The 16,399-nt window shown below is 39.0% G+C and overlaps 1 protein-coding gene across 6 annotated transcripts in view; it reads left to right on the plus strand.

Annotated features, from left to right (window-relative positions):
- Window positions 1-314: 314 nt before the first annotated feature.
- The window catches only part of LOC131231868 (uncharacterized), a 64,135-nt gene continuing 48,050 nt past the window's right edge, over window positions 315-16,399 (plus strand). For 2 of the 6 annotated variants that reach the window (XM_058228201.1, XM_058228198.1), the window contains exon 1: window positions 318-558. The gene's annotated coding sequence lies outside the window, so the exon portion shown is untranslated. Of the gene's footprint in view, window positions 559-745; window positions 836-12,062; window positions 12,242-16,399 lie in introns of all 6 variants that reach the window. The other 4 variants (XM_058228202.1, XM_058228199.1, XM_058228204.1 and 1 more) reach the window with 4 other exon arrangements.

A 16,399-nucleotide genomic window follows, 5' to 3' on the forward strand; every position in this document is an offset into this window, starting at 1 on the left:
CACATCACGCTGGCAAAATAGAAGAACGGCCTGTATTAAAATTATCTCATTTTTAGGTTCATCATGGTGAGCCCACAGAGCTTTGACACCAGCAATCTAGCTGGTGTTGGGGTCGCCAGCCAAACCGCGTCCGTTTGAACGCCAAGTCCAAGATAATAAAGGGTATTAGATGTTATGCACACATCACGCTGGGCCCCACACATGTCACTGTAGATTAAGCTTAACCTACGTAGCATTGTAGTCGATTCGGTCTCGCTCCAAAAAATGGGAGTTTTTTGGACGCATCCTAAAACGGGCCGAGCGAATTAACGGTCTGGAACAGCTATGGGACCCATCAAGGCAACAGTCTGGATAAGAATGGCCCACTTGCTGTTAAGATAACATTTCCATTTACGGTAGTCACGCATCAGGACGGTAGGATGTCTTCCTCTTCATTCATCCTCTCCAGTCAACAAATTCCTTCAAAGCGTTTCTCTGATATTATTATATATTTAGAAGATTCTTCGCCATTATCCTCACTTTCTCTTTCCATCAAACTCCAATCCTATCGTAATACAGGTAAGGAATAAACCCTAACCTCCTTATTTCTTCTTCTTAATTGCTGAGTTCTCTTCGAGTGCGTTTGGTTGCCCCAAATTTCGTGAAATTTCATTATATTCGGTGAAACCAAACGCACCCTTTGGATTGGAGGAATTATATGATCTTTGAAACATGAGCATTATATCCGGGTTTTCACTTTGTACAGATTGAGTACATGGTTGAATGATCCGGAGCGTTGGTTTGTTGGGCTCTGCCTTGAATGGGCCATGCGCCTAAAATCTCCTAGATTGGGAAGGTCTTAGATGCCAATCTTGGGTCTTTCTTGTTTAGTTAAATGTGGATCGTTGATGTTATTTATCTTGTTCTTCGTCCATTTACGGGGCAGATTTTGAAAGGGCAGGATTGTCCAATTGAGGATACTTTAAAGGCGAGGTCCATCCACAGTGAGGCCTAACAAATCAATGGTCGGTCTGAGCCGTGGGCCCCACTTGTGCAAACTGAAAACCCTAATATGCTTTCATGAGGAACATACTAAGGTGATATCTGTACAAGTGACGAGCATGCTAAGGTGATTATCCGATAGGCATCGCCTTGACGGGGGATGTCCTAAAACTCCCCTGGATCTGAAGATCCTATCGACCCACTTTTTGCCCGTATTTCTTTTGAACACAGACCATTGTTGAATCCCCTCTTGAGTATATCAGGACCATCATCCAGTCCATGGTAGGGCCCAGCAGATGATGGTCTGGAACTCTGGATTCATGGGCTGGGTTTGTAAACTCTTGATGTTTGGCATTGTATGGATCTTACAGTAAAATGATCATATAGTTGTTCTTATTTGTTTCGTTAATCTTTATTTATTATTATTATTATTTTTTTTCAATTTTATGTTGTCTTGCTTCAAGTAGGGTGATGTCAACTTGAGCTATATGATTGTATCTGGGATCTCATGTTGATGTCAGTATGCAATGTTGTGGCCTAAGATCCCTCAGAAATGTGGGTTTGACTACAGAGTTGTGTTTAGAATTGTAGTAAAGGGTGGCAGTTCATCTACTGTACATGGGGCACTCCTGTACATTTAACCAGACCATCTAAATCTTGGGCCCTGTTGTGGGTGTATTCCTGCAGCATTGACCAAAAATCACATTGATTAAATGACCTTAACAATCTTATTTGATGTGTTGAATTTTGAATGCTGACCTTTTCGTTTTAGCTGCCCATTTGATGTATCCAAGACCATGCACATCGGTCAAAGGATGCATGTAGGTCGCACAAGATGGCTGATCAACAATTTGATATATTCAACTGTTTAAATTTTCTTGATTGAAGATTTGCGTCAGATCTGTGGTGTGATGATAGATCTTGATCAAAATTGTGTGCCCATGGGATCAATAAGATGTTTTACAAGTCCATAGGGTCTGTTATAATTGGTTGTTAAGAAGAGTTAGCCCATGCCTCTTAGTATTTTCGTTGCTTATTTTCTAGCTGTTTTTTTTTTTGGGTATCAAAAGATGTCCAAATGACATTAAATTTATCCCTTTTGAAAGCTTACTGATCTTTCAACAGAGCTCAAGCTTATGCAATTTTGATATCATTTGAGTGCTCTATGGCTGATTATTGGAAGGCATGTAGGATTAAGTGTTATTTTGGTTATTGAAATAGATGGTTAGGAATCACACCTGTGGGAGCTCATTGCTTGTCCCAATCTTGGATAAGGGAGGTTTGGATTAGGTTGGCAGTCGGAGTTAAAAATTTGGGCATAACTTCTTCTCTTGAATCCCTAGTATTGTTACCTTTCAAAATAAATAAATAAATAAAATAATAATAAAAATACTTGAGACTCTTGAATCCTAGCAATCTGATGAAATGGACGGTTTGGAAGAAATAGATTGTTAGGATTATATTAGGATTTCCTTTGCTTTGATAATAAATATATAGCATGTAAAGACTCCATTATGTGTAGTTTGATGGAATAAAAAAAGTTATTTTCTTGGGTTATAGTCTGTATTGCTTCTCTTTCCACATGTGTTTCCTATGATAAAATAAGAGTGACAGAATCTTTTTCAATTCCTGAGATGGCTGCTAATAGCTTGTTGGATATTAATCTACAATCCTTCAATTTTATTTCTGTTGCATTTGCTAATAAATTGTGGTTTTATGATACGAAGAAAAAAAACTTCTCCCTTTTCACTATCTTTATGCCAAATTTGGTATTAGAGCTAGTCCCTACCTTGCAAATTTATTTTCTTTTCCTTTACTATTCATATTTCCCCAGTCCACGCACTTAACCCATTCTTCCTAAACCCCACAAATCCTAATCCTAAACATTTCCTATTTCCCCCAAATTTCAAATCCAAACTCTAGTTTCTCCAAAATCCCCAAAATTTCCAAAACCCTAAATCTCAAAATGTCCCTTTTCCCTAAAATCTACCCCATTGAGCCAACCCATTCCCTAGTGTGGAGTTGTCATTGAGTAGTGGAGACAATTATGCTCCTTGGTCTCCTAACTCCTTAACTACAAAAGCACACGACAATATGTCACATATTCAAGCACATGCCATCATAAAAACCCATATAAGGGATCAATGAATGTTGAGAAGACGTGGAAGGTACAGAGAAATCAAGGAAGAATTGGGTGATCTAAGAAAATTAATAAAGAAGTTTGCTTAACTCTGCATGGATAGCTTGTAGAGACTAGAAGAACACAATGTATCTCAATTCATTATATTTGGAGAAATTTACGACTGTGGACCCCACCTTTTATCCAGCGGTTTCTTTGAAGCAATACAAACTTAGAATACACACTTGGACCTCCTCGTACGGAGTCGGAATTTCAGGACGAAAATACCCCTGCCTTCCTTTCGAAGACGAGCGCTGACGCTCCTCCAACCGAGAGTTGTATGAACGGCTCAAAAGAGATCAAAGTTACATGGCCCCACAGCTATGTATTTATTATATCCACAACATTCATCCATATTTCGAGATCATTTCGGAGCATTATCCCAAAAAATAAAAAAATCATATCCAAAGATCAACTGGACCACACCACAAAGAGCAGCGGGAAAACTGATTTTCACCGTTAAAAATTTTGTAGGGCCCACCATAACATTTATTTTCCATCCAATCCATTCATAAGGTCACAAAGGCCTGGATGAAGAGGGAAAAAAAAATTCATAATGATCCAAAACATCTGTAACCCCTAAAAGGGTTTCAATGGTATACGTTCAATTCCCCATTGCCTTTTACAGTGTGGTCCACTTGATAATTAGATCTATCTTATTTTTCGTCTCAAGCTTTAATATGATCTCACCAAATAGATGGACGGTTTGGATATAACACAGACCTCATGATGGGACCCACAAAAGTAACATTGCAAAAAAAAAAAATAAAAAAAATTGCCACAGACTGCCGCGACACTACCGCCGGTTCGGCGGCACTGCTGCCGAACCTGCCGCCTAACCGGCGGTAGTGCCGCGACAGTCCGGCATTTTTTTATTTTTTATTTTTAATTTTTAATTTTTTTTACATGGAGAACTTTTTCTCCCTTACATTTTTATCTAATACATAATTAAGTAAATATGTATATACAAGTATATAAAAATATTTTTCTATCTTTTAATTCATTTCTTTGTCTATTTATTTAACAAGCATATCTCCAAAACTAGAATGATTTACTTAACATACCACATTTGATTTTGGGGTAGGAGAAGCTAATTTAGCCAACCAACCTAGTTATTTTCCAAGATTCCATCGGGTGGATGGTCGAAAATCCATTTCATTCAGTTCGTGGTCAATTTCAATCACTTCGCGGTCAAACTGGAAATTCAGCGGGGCAAACATGAAATTGAGCGAGACAAACATGAAATTGAGTGGGGAAAACTAGAAATTTAGGTGGTAAAACATGAAATTAGGGCTGAAAGTCGGGTCGGTTAGTTCGGGTTGGTGCTCAACCCTAACCCAACCCAAGGTTCCTATATCTAAACCTTGACCTAACCCAACACAATCTTGGGTTGGGAATTCTCAACCCAAGCCCAACCCAAGAGGGCTCGACGGGTTGATTGGGTTGGTCGGGTGTATACGGGCTAATATTTTCGTTATTATATTAGTTTATCATATTTCAATATAGGACTTATTTTTTGTATCTATGATTTTATTAATTATATAAGTGATTATTCATCATAAAGAACTTCATTTTTTTTCTTAAAAAAACCAAGCTAAAATATAACACTACTCCTTTAAAAAGTCATGTAGCATAGCACGTAATCTATTTGGGAGAGAGAAATCCGACATATCTTGTTAGCTTGAGTCCTTGGAAATGACGTGGACAAATGAGACCTGACATCACTAGTGTACCTTCTACACAAACAATCCACACTCAATTATAATTTATAAGTAACTAATATATTGATTGGGTTCGGGTTGGGTTAGGCAGCCTGAGACCTTAACCCAAGCCTAACCTAAGTTTTATCGAGTTGGTGTTTGTATAGCCCAAGCTTGAGATTGGACCTGATATATACTGCCTGATCCTAACCCAATGTTAGGTCGGTCCCGGGTAAGTCGGGTTGAACCCACCCAACTTTCAGCCGTACATGAAATTGAGCGGGGTAAACATGAAATTGAACGAGAGAAACTAGAAAATCAACGAGGCAAACTAGAAAATCAGCGAGACAAATTAGAAAATCAGCGGGGCAAATTAGAAAATCAGTGGGGCAAACATGAAAATCAGCGAGGCAAACTAGAAAATCAGCGGGGCAAACTATGAAAGTAGCAGGGCAAATTAGAAAATCAGCGGGGCAAACATGAAAATCAGCGGAGCAAACTATGAAATCAGCGGGGCAAACTAGAAAATCAGCGGGGCAAACTATGAAATCATTGGGGCAAACTAGAAAATCAGCGAGGCAAACTATGAAATCAGAGGGGCAAACTAGAAAATCAGCGGGGCAAACTATGAAATCAGCGGGGCAAACTAGAAAATCAGCAGGGTAAACTAGAAAATCAATGGGGGAAACTAGAAAATTAGTGGGGGAAACTAGAAAATCAGCGGGGCAAACTAGAAAATCAGCGGGGCAAACTATGAAATCAGCGGGGCAAACTAGAAAATCAGCGGGGCAAACATGAAAATCAGCGGGCAAAAACTAGAAAATCAGCGGGGCAAACATGAAAATCAGCGGGCAAACTATGAAATCAGCGGGGCAAACTAAACGTATCCAATGTTCAAATGGACCACACCAAATGAAATTTTGAATTGAACTTCTATTGTTGATCATTTCTTAGGGGCTACAGAAGTTTTGGATCAAGCTTATAATTGTTTTTTCTATTAATCCATGTCTGTATGATCTTATGAATAGGTTTGATAACAAACAAACATCACTGTTGGGCCCACTATGGTTTCAACGATGGAAATCATTATGCCCACTGGTTCCCGTGGTGTGATCCACTTGATCTTTTGATATGCTTTAATTTGGGGCTAAACCTAAAATTAGATGGAAAAATGGATGGACGGCGCGGATATACTACATACATTCAATGTGGGCCCAACTGAGTTTACTTAGTACAATTGGAGCGTACTGACTAACTCGGTACGCAGTCCGATTATGCTTGCTACGCTCCACAATGGGAGCGTACTAACTAACTCAGTTATTACCCAAGATCCATAAGTAGTTACTCAAGCACTATTACACTACCATAAAGAGAAATATGAGTGGGGCAAACTAAAATATGAGCGGGGCAAGCATTGTGGGGTAAACATGAAAATATAAGTATATAAAAATATTTTTCTATCTTTTAATTCACTTCTTTGTCTATTTATTTAACAAGCATATCTCTTAAATTAGAATGTTTTTTTTTCTTTTTTTTTTTTTACACACGCACACACCCCCATGCACTCACACTAGTGGAATTTCACCACGTATGGATACTCGAACGCTTGACCGGGTGTTGAAACTCCTAAGAGTCTACCACCCGAGCAAGAGTAAGAATCCTAAACTAGAATGATTTACTTGCAGGGAAAAATTTGGTTCATGGTGCGACCCATTAGATGATTGGCCTGGATCACCAAACCATGCATCACAGTTGAATAAACTTAAGACCCGAGAGTACTATTCATATTAACTTGTCACAGTAATATGAACGCTTGCTCTGCTGTTTTTCTAGTTTGCCCTACTCATATTTCAGTTTACCCCGCTCATATTTCAGTTTGCCCGGCTGATTTTCTAGTTTGCCTTGCTCATTTTCATGTTTGCCCCGCTCATTTTCTTGTTTGCCCCGCTCGGGTGGTAGACTATTAGGAGTTTCAACACCCAGTCAAGCTAATGGCTTATAAGCCACAAGTCACACAGATCCAAGAATTCCAACAATTCAATTGGAGGACTTTTCAGAAATAAAATAGATTGTTGTAAAAGAGTCAACCATAGTTACTTGACCATCTATCCAAGGTTGGGACAATCCAATAGTGTGAAGTTTGAGATAAGGTCCAATCAAGGTTGGGTTCCACCTACAGATGTGTGTAAATCTCGTCCACATACTGCACGAGTAGAAAGTCACCATATCCAGACATACAAATGAAGCTAATCCAGCGTTTGGTGGCTAGTTTGGATTCTTGAAAAGGAAAGTACCTGACCTATCCTGTAGCTGCTTTCTTTTGACACCCTCCATGTATAGTCCAAGCACCCCAAATGTGACACGTCTGCCAGTGTACCACATCACTAACATGCAACTAGTCATTCGTGCTATTTTCCATCTTCAATCTCCACACCTTACACTCTTAAAGAAGCACTCAAATCATATTTAAAATAGAGAGAAATATAAATTTGAAAAGCATCGAAACTCATAAGGCTCCACATGATTTAGGATTTCAAGTTCACCACAACACTGTGTGAGTTACCATGTAAGCGCTTGACTCATTACATATTTTTAATTTAATCATAATTTTAGTAGAGTCCACCCATATGTCCATCCATGATGTTAAATCCTTACGAAGATCTAGACCATTGATCAATTAAGTTAACTTTATAGAATTCTTACACCATTATCTAGCTTTAAGCACCCTCATGTTTTGCATGTGTCAAATATGATACGGTGCATTTTCAAATGTCTTATATGTGTGATACGCTCATGTTTCAGTTTTACCCCGCTGTTTTTCTTGTTTGCCCCGCTCATATTTCAGTTTGCCCTACTGTTTTTCTTGTTTGCCCCGCTCATATTTCAGTTTGCCCCACTCATATTTCAGTTTACCCCGCTGTTTTTCTTGTTTGCCCCGCTCATATTTCAGTTTGCACCGCTGTTTTTCTTATTTGCCCCGCTCTTATTTCCTGTGGTATGATCCACTTGATCTTTTGATATGCTTCAATTTGGGGCTAAACCGCTAAAATTATATGGAAAAATGGATGGCCGGAGTGGATATACTATATACATTCAATGTGGGCCAACTGAGTTTACTTAGTACAATGGGAGCGTACTGACAAACTGTGGGCTCATTTGGTGTGGTCCATTTGAACATTGGATACGTTTAGATTTATCGGCTTAAGTCATGAAATAAGAGCGGGGCAAACTAGAAAAACAGCGGGGCAAACTGAAGTATGAGCGGGGTAAACTAGAAAAACAGTGGGGAAAACTGAAGTATGAGAGAGGCAAACAAGAAAAACAGCGGGGTAAACTGCAGTATGAGTGGGGCAAAGTGAAATATGAGCGGGGCAAACTGAAGTATGGGCAGGGCAAATTAGAAAAACAGCTGGGCAAAGTGAAATATGAGCGGGGCAAACTATAAATTGAGCGGGGGAAACATGAAATTGAGCGGGGGAAAGTAGAAATTCAGCAAGGGATGATATTCATAAGGTAGCGTGTTTCTTCATGGAAGGAGGTCAGATACTTAGAGCATTTACGGCATCGTTGATCAGTCTTCTCCCAAAGAATTCGGCCGCTAAAGGGTTTGTAGACTACCGGCCGATTAGCCTTCGCAATGTTATTTACAAAATCTTCTCAAAGATCCTAGCTTCCTGCTTGAGTAAGATCCTCCCTAGGCTTATTTCCATGGGGCAAGGGGCTTTTGTGAAAGGCAGGTCTATTACAGAGAATGTTGCTATGACGCTTGAGGCAGTGCGCAACATTGACAGGAAAGTTAGAGGCGGCAATCTCATTCTCAAGCTTGACCTTGAGAAAGCCTATGACAGGGTGGATTGAGTTTTTCTCAAGAAGGTGATGAGGCGATTTGCTTTTAGTGACAGATGGATTTCCTTGATGGAGGCATGCTGGGAAAATTGCTGGTTCTCAATCCTTTTTAATGGGGAGCCTATGGTGAAGTTAAACGTTGATGGCTAGGCTCTGTTAGATCCTCTCATATGTAGTGTACAGGTTGTTTTCCTAAAAGGTGGGGTCCACAGTCGTAAATTTCTCACGATTCAATGCGTAGAGTTTGACAGGGGAGTGCCGCAACAGTTCGACTTTTTTTTTTTACATGGAGAACTTTTTCTCCCTTACATTTTTGTCTAATACATAATTAAGTAAATATGTATATATAAGTATATAAAAATATTTTTCTATCTTTCAATTCATTTCTTTGTCTATTTATTTAACAAGCATATCTCCAAAACTAGAATGATTTACTTAACGTACCACATATGATTTTGGGGTAGGAGAAGCTAATTTAGCCAACCAACCTAGTTATTTTCCAAGATTCCATCGGGTGGATGGTCAAAAATCCATTTCATTCAGTTCGTGGTCAATTTCAATCACTTCGCGGTCAAACTGGAAATTCAACGGGGCAAACATGAAATTAAGTGAGGCAAACATGAAATTGAGTGGGGAAAACTAGAAATTTAACGGGTAAAACAGGAAATTGAGTAGGGCAAACATGAAATTAGGGCTGAAAGTCGGGCCGGTTGGTTCCGGTTGGTGCTCAACCCTAACCCAACCCAAAGTTCCTATACCTAAACCTTGACCTAATTGGGTTGGGAATTCTCAACCCAAGCCCAACCCAAGAGGGCTTGACGGGTTGATTGGGTTGGTCGGGTGTATGCATGCTAATATTTTCATTATTATATTTCAATATAGGACTTATTTTTTGTATCTATAATTTTATTAATTATATATGTGATTATTCATCATAAAGAACTTCATTTTTTTTCTTTAAAAAACCAAGCTAAAATATAGGACTACCCCTTTAAAAAGTCATGTAGCATAACACGCAATCTATTTGGGAGAGAGAAATCCGACATATCTTGTTAGCTTGAGTCCTTGGAAATGACGTGGACAAATGAGACCCAACTTCACTAGTGTACGTTCTACACAAACAATCCACACTCAATCTATTTGCCCCGCTGCTTTTCATGTTTTCCCCGCTGATTTTCTAGTTTGCCCCGCTCATATTTCAGTTTGGCCCCCTGCGTTTCATGTTTCCCCCGCTGATTTTCTAGTTTCCCTCGCTGCTTTTCATGTTTCCCCCGCTGATTTCATGTTTCGCCTGCTGATTTTCTAGTTTGCCCCGCTGCTTTTCATGTTTCCCCCACTGATTTTCATGTTTCCCCTGTTGATTTTCTAGTTTGCCCCGCTCATATTTCAGTTTGCCCCGCTGCTTTTCATGTTTCCCCCGCTGATTTTCTAGTTTGCCCAGTTGCTTTTCATGTTTCCCCCGCTGCTTTTCTAGTTTGCCCCGCTGCTTTTCATGTTTTCCCCGCTGATTTTCATGTTTCCCCCGCTGATTTTCTAGTTTGCCCCGCTCATATTTCAGTTTGCCCTGCTGTTTTTCTAGTTTGCCCCGCTGCTTTTCATGTTTCCCCCGCTGATTTTCTAGTTTGCCCCGCTACTTTTCATGTTTCCCCCACTGATTTTCTAGTTTGCCCCGCTGTTTTGTCTATCTCGCTCATATTTCGGTTTGCCTCGCTAATTAGTTTTTCCCGTTGATTTTCTAGTTTGCCCCGCTGCTTTTCATGTTTCCCCCGCTGATTTTCTAGTTTGCCCCACTGCATTTCATGTTTTCCCGCTGATTTTCATGTTTCCCCCGTTGATTTTCTAGTTTGCCCCGCTCATATTTTAGTTTGCCCCACTGCTTTTCATGTTTCCCCTGCTGATTTTCTAGTTTACCTCGCTCTTTTTCATGTTTGCCCCGCTCTTTTTCATGCTTGCCTCGCTCATTTTCATATTTGGCCCTCTCATTTTTATGTTTACCCCGCTAATTTTCATGCTTGCCCTCTCATTTTCATGTTTGCCCCGTTGAATTTCATGTTTGCCCCACTGAATTTCATGCTTGCCCCGCTAAATTAGCTTCTCCTACCCCAAAATCATATATGGTACGTTGAGCAAACCATTATAGTTTGGATCCTTACTCTCCCTCGGGTGGTAGACTCTTAGGAGTTTCAACACCCGGTCAAGCGTTTGAGTATCCATAGGTGGTGAAATTCCACTAGTGTGAGTGTGTGGGGGTGTGTGTGCGTGTGTAAAAAAAAAAAAACAAATCATTTTAATTTAGGAGATATGCTTGTTGAATACATGGACAAAGAAATGAATTAAAAGATAAAAAAATATTTTTATATACTTATATATACATATTTATATAATTATGTATTAGAGAAAAATGTAAGGGAGAAAAAGTTCTCCCAGTAAAAAAAAATAAAAAAAAATAAATAAAAAATAAAATAAAATCTGACAGACTGCCGGCGCACTGCCGCCTAACCGGCGGCAATGCCACGGCAGTTTGTGTTTTTTTTTTTTTTTTTTACTGTGTTGCATTTGTGGGTCCAATCATGAGGTTTGTGCTATATCCAAACCGTTCATCTATTTGGCGAGCTCATATTAAGGCTTGAGACGAAAAATAAGATAGATCTAGCTATCAAGTGGACCACATTGTAAAAGGCAGTGGGGAATTAAACGTCCACCATTGAAACCCGTTCAGGGGTTACAAAAGTTTTTGATCATTATGAAATTTGTTTTTCCTCTTCATCCAGGTCTTTGTGACCCTATGAATGAACTTAGATGGGGAGGATTTCTCGCAAACATCACAGTGGGCTCCACCTGAGTTTCTAATGGTTGACGCTCATTCAACATTGTTTCCTGTAATGTGGTACACTTGAGACTTGGATATACCTAATTTTTGGTCTCATACCATAATGATCTGGAAAAATATATGGACGGCATGGATGAAAAGCAAACATCATGGTGAGGCCCACATACCACTGACTATCCGCCATGGGCGGGTGGCAGGAGGCGTACCCAATCCGTTTCCGTGAAAAGGAGGGGTATTTTCGTCCTGGAATTTGTTGTTCGTACGAAGAGGTCCAAGTGCGTATGTTAAGTTTGTATTGTTTCAAGAATATCCAATGGATAAAAGGTGGGGTCCACAGTCGTAAATTTCTCTTATATTTGATACACATAAGTCCACGATTAGATCGATTGTGGAATACATTAATGGATCATAGATGTATCAGTTAGTGAAACAAATGACGGATCAATGGTTCAATCGATAGTAAAGCTGATTAATGACTTGATTATCATATTGGAAAATCTTGACTAGATTTTTAATATTGAGCTAGGCTTGTTAGTCATTGGTCAGAGACGTGCTGAGAAAGATGATGCAGCCAAGTTATGATGCCTGCTTAGAGTGTGAGAAGAAGTCATGAATGATGAGTCGTTGTCGAGGCATTCAACTCCATTACTAGAGAAGCGGGAGCAAATATGCAGTTGTGCAGCCCCCCCTAATGGATATGAAGCTGTACGGCCCACCTAGCACATTTTCTTGCCTATTCTTTTAGTTAAATTGGATTAGGATTCTTTTTTAGGACTTAAGAGGCATTTTTGCTTTTGTTACTTAATGGCCTGTTTGATTTTTCAAATATCATGTAAATGCTTTGTAAATAGGTAATAATTTCTTACCTTGATAATTACAATATCACTCCCAAGGCTGATGTTGACACCTGCTTTTTTAACACTAAAATCGAGGACCAATGCCAAATAAATGTGGGGCCCACTGTGATGCACGTGGCTTATCCACAGCGTCCATCAGTTATGCCATCTGATTTTAGGACATGAGCCAAAAAATGAGGCAGATCCAAAACTCGAGTGGACCACACCATAGGAAACAGTGGGAATTGAACGCCTATTGTTAGAAACCTTTTGGGTCCCCAAAAAAGTTTTGGATCAACCTGATACTTGTGTTTTCCTCTTATCCATGTCTATGTGACCTACTGAACCGGTTAGATGACCAATAAACATCAATGTAGGCTCGATATAGGTCACAACTTTCAACGATGGACGTTCTAAGGTTACTGTTTCCTTTGGTGTGGGCCACTTGAACTTTGGATCTGCTTAATTTTTTAGCCCACACCCCAAAATGTTTCGGTAAAACTGATGGACGGTGTGAATATGCAACATATATTATGTTGGGGCTCATAAATTTAAGTCAATCTTTTTAAACCGGTTTTCAAGGAGGAAATACAACCCAATTTTCAAACAAGCTAAAATAGTAATAATTGCCTCCTTACAGCTCATTTATTAAGGATTTGAAAAATCAAACAGGCCCTAAGTGTGTTTCTGTTTTATTTTTAAATTTTTTTTTTTTGTTTTTTTGTTTTTTTACATGCTTATTATTAATATATATAGGAGGAGAGGGAATGTCCAGCCCCACAATCCTTTTTTCCTTTCTTTTCACAACTCTCTCCTCTCCTCTTATTTCTTCTTTCTTCTACTTCTAGTTTACAAATCTACATTATCTTTATGAAATTGGAAGTTCATTAATTATAAGAGGATTTTCTTGTCAAATTCATGATTTTCTAGATTTATTATTTGGTTGGGTTAGTCAAATTTACGTTTGAGGAGGTTTGAAATCCTTTGAAATCAATTAAGATGCATTATTCAAAACATTCAATCAATGATAACCAAAACTAATGGTTGAAATCAAATATAATGTAGAAGTTGTCCGATAATGGATTTAAGCCATCCATCGTGCATCCTACCTTTGATGGGATAATTCTAAACATCCAATCAATGATCAAGAAAATGATGGTCCATAATGATTATAATAGAGAAATGTTCAATAATTGTTCTTGATCGTCCATCATGTGGGGCCAATGTTTAATCGCCCTTCCAAAAACCAATATAATATGATGATCCTAACCATCCAATCAATGGTTTGAAAATGGACTTTCCATATTTATTATACTAGAAAGGTTCTATTCGTGATCTGGACTGTCCATCGGGAGCCCAACTTTTTATTGTTGATACCTTCTAAAACATCACTTTGATAGGATAATTCAAACCATTTGATCAATGGCTAGGAAATGGATGATTATTATTTATTATACCATAGTAACATGACATCTGACCATCATGTGGGCCTACCTTTGAATCACCTAGCCCTCTTAGACATGATCTGGACTATTCATCATTGTGTGGGACCTGACATTGATTGTTCATCCCTTGTAAAAGTCACTTTGAATGGATAGTTCTTACCATTTGATCGATGACTAGGAAAATGGACGGTCTATATTGATTGTAATAAAAGAAGTTTTGATCATTGATCTAGATCATCCATCATGGTAAGCCCACCTTTTTGTTTTTCTCGTCTGCTTTAGAGTCACTTTGATAAGATGATCCTAATGATCTGATCAATGGTTGGGAAGATGGATGATTCGTATTGAGTATAATCGAGGACTTTAGTTGTTGATGTAGACTATTCATGATGGGTCACATTGATTCCCATCGCTTTAGAAAATTTTGATGTAAGATCCTAACCATTAGTAGATCAATTGATAGGAAATGAGCAGTCCATATGTATTACACTAGGAAATGTCCTATTCATAATCTGGACCCTCCATGTGGGGCCTACCTTTCATAATTGGACAAACCTACTACTGGTTGATGGTTAGGAAATGGATGATCCATATTTATTATTCCCATGGAATGGTAAAATGATTACGTAACGGTAACAGTACTAACCGTTACGCGTTACGAGGCCGAAATGGCTGTTACAGGAAAAAATGACTTGTAACGGCCCTGTAAAGGTCTGTAATGGGGCCGAAACAGATTAAAAAAAGAAAGAAAGCTTGTAACAACCATATTGTAACAGTAATAGTGATGGCCATTATGGCCACCATTACTCTTATGGACTACCTTTATCATACCAGACAGGTATTATTTGTCATATGGGGCCCATCTTTGATTTTCCATCTCTCAAAAATATTTCGATCCAATGATACTCACCTTCTTAGCAAACGCTTGGAAACTTGATGGCCCATGTTGATTATACAAGACAGGATTGTTGATTGGACCTTTTGGCAAGTGCGATCCGCTTTGATTGATTATCACCCTTAAACAATATTTTGATCAAATTATCATAGCCATTAGACCCATGGTTACAAAATGGATATTTTGTGGAGTCTCAAGCTTAACCTTCGGAAGCCCTTGATTTCCCAACTTCTTGAATTAGGGAATTTTAACTTTTACTCTTAATTGCCAAGTTCATGATTTATGCTGTTTTCACTAATTAGGCAATTAACGTTTTCATCATTTAAGGCTAACCCAAACACATTAATTAGATAATTCATGAATTTGGCAATTAGAAATTTGCCAAATTCATGAATTTGGGGTGCATCCAAACAGGCTCTAAACTTATCCACTAATTGCTGGCACATGTGCATCCTAGGCTCTTGAAGAAAATCCAGGGCTTTTTCTCTTTGGGAGATGAACATGCATTTCTTAGACCGGGTGACCTCCGTACCCAGAAAATATTTTAGCAGCCACAAGTATTTAACTTCAAAAGTGATGCCTACGAATGACTTTAACTGCCACAATATTACTTTCACGGCCTCCATGATGACATTTTACCATCATCAACATGGACTTCTTTAAAGCCAGATTGAGTTATGGCTTGATTTAACTTGTCAAACGATGCTCGTGGAGACTGTTTAAGACCCTACAATAGTTTCTTCATCTTTCACACTTCCCCTCGTGCCAAATGGACGAAATCTATGAGGAAGAGAGTGTACCTCCTCGTGAAGATTGTCATGGAGGAAGGCATTCTTCACGTCCAATTGATGGAGCGACATAATGAACTACAATGAATAGAAAGACGTGAATAGAGTTTACCTTGGTGACAAGAGAAAGTTTCCTGATAATCCATACCAAACTGTTGGGTGGATCCTTTTGTCATAAGAAGAACCTTATAAGCAACTGAACCGTCCAAATTATGCTTCAGTATGTACACTCGTTGCCAACCACATGTTTTCCTTCTGGAAGATCAACTAGGTCTGATGTTCCCTCCTTTTTAGTAGCATCCATTTCTTCCATCCATAGTGGCTTTCCAGTGAGCATAAGTCAGCATGCATCTGTAACCCTAGAAGAAATAAAGACAGGAAATGGAATGGTGGGTCTGAAATCCCGTGAGATGGAATGATAAGACACAAAATTACTTATTGGGTGAGATGTACAGGAGTACTTTGTTGCTTTATGGAGTAGTTGACTAGTGAGGAGAGGACGAAGGGGAACCTGGTCCAAGGATTGATCATGGTCAATCATCTCCGAGGGCTGATCCCTGTGTTTTCTTCAGGTGTATACCTTCAACATCTTTTGCACTGACTCATTAGTGATCAGACTGGGACTAAGAGAATCCATTATGACCCTGACGATGGTTAGCATGACATGGATCAACTGTGGTGGTTGTTGGGAGAAATAAGGTGCATTCTCAAGGAAAGTAACAGCCATAGAAACATACCACTTTCTACCGACAGGACAATAACACTTCTCTTTTCTTACTGTGAGCATACCCTAAGAAAATATTTTTCGCTGACTGACCAACTTATCTTTAGATGATCCCAATGTAGTTGTGTATGAAAGTAGTAAAGAGAAATAACAAAGAAGAGAGAATGAAAGAGAG

This window comes from Magnolia sinica, chromosome 17 (assembly GCF_029962835.1).
Source record: "Magnolia sinica isolate HGM2019 chromosome 17, MsV1, whole genome shotgun sequence".
Classification (NCBI taxonomy): Eukaryota; Viridiplantae; Streptophyta; class Magnoliopsida; order Magnoliales; family Magnoliaceae; genus Magnolia; species Magnolia sinica.